Below are 1,125 nucleotides of genomic sequence, written 5' to 3'. Positions count from 1 at the left end.
ATAATTGGAGCAGAGTTGAATAATGCAGCAGCTACCTTGACCCTAAGAGGGAAGAATCTTTCATACATATGTCATGTTGTTGCAAAGGACACGTGTGTTATGTATACCGGTCCTTTATTTTATAGATGAAGAAACTTTATTTACAAAGCGGTGATTCCCTGAGGAGTTGGGTGGTTAAGATTTCCCGAGTCCAGCCTTCAAACCAGGTATGTCTTCATTTTCTTCCAACACGTGTTAATCGGTCTATGGGTCCACCTACGGTGCACATTTACTCTTCAAGTGAAGGAACACTTTCTGGGGATATTTTTGGAGGGGGCAGAAGATGGAGATGCACCCCCCAGCCGGTCTCCCATTTGCCTACGGTCAACCCACGGTGCACATTTATTCTTCAAGCGAATGAACATTGTTCTGGGGATGTTTTTGGAGGGGGCAGAAGATGGAGATGCACCCCCAGCAGGTCCCTCGAGACCCAGCGAGCGCGGGCTGGTCCCTGGGGTAAGATCTTAGACTTCCCAGGCGGCCCGCGAGCCCCGGAGCCCGGGGAGAGCAGGCAGCCGGGGTGGCGGGCGCAGGATCACCATCAATGGAGTCTGTACGTGTCTGGATGGCTGGGAATTTTTTTTTTTTTAATTTGTCCCCTCTTTCTTCTAGAGACTTCCTTAGGCTCCGGGGATCTGCGGTCACTCACGGCCAGCCAGCGATGGGCCTGGCGCTGCGGGCGGATAACGGGTCCCGGCCGGCCCCCGGCCTTCCGGACCGCGGAGAACAGATCGCGTTCCCCACCCCGCGTGGCCCACACGATAGCGCGTGCTCCTGCACCCCTCGGCCACGCGGGCCGGGGCGAAGTGGGACACAGTCCCCCCTCCACCTCTGCCCCCCCCCACTCCCCCATCCCGACGGCAGGCGGGCGCCCGGGGCCCCCGGCCCGAGCTTAACAATGCCGCCCTCGTGTCTGCGCTCTCGGTGTGCCGCGCTCCCGGCCCCCGCGCGCCTGCACGTACGTAGCCTTCACGTGTGAGTGAGTGAGTGTGTGTGTGTGTGGAGATGGGGTTCGGGTGTGTGCGCCCCGAACAACATGCTGAGACGAGTTAGGGGTGGCGGGGACGGGCCGGGCCGGGCCGCGGG

The 1,125-nt window shown here is 59.6% G+C and overlaps 1 protein-coding gene across 3 annotated transcripts in view; it reads left to right on the top strand.

The window, feature by feature from the left end:
• The first annotated feature begins 916 nt into the window (after positions 1–916).
• Positions 917–1,125, top strand: part of Zmynd11 (zinc finger, MYND-type containing 11) — a 97,572-nt gene continuing 97,363 nt past the window's right edge. For all 3 annotated transcript variants that reach the window (XM_013009355.1, XM_013009353.1, XM_013009352.1), the window contains exon 1: positions 917–997. The gene's annotated coding sequence lies outside the window, so the exon portion shown is untranslated. The remainder of the gene's footprint in view (positions 998–1,125) is intronic.

This window comes from Dipodomys ordii, unplaced genomic scaffold (genome assembly GCF_000151885.1).
Source record: "Dipodomys ordii isolate 6190 unplaced genomic scaffold, Dord_2.0 Scaffold9, whole genome shotgun sequence".
Lineage (NCBI taxonomy): Eukaryota > Metazoa > Chordata > Mammalia > Rodentia > Heteromyidae > Dipodomys > Dipodomys ordii.
Note: the sequence above shows the minus strand (reverse complement) of the source record. Positions and strands in the feature narration are given on the sequence as shown.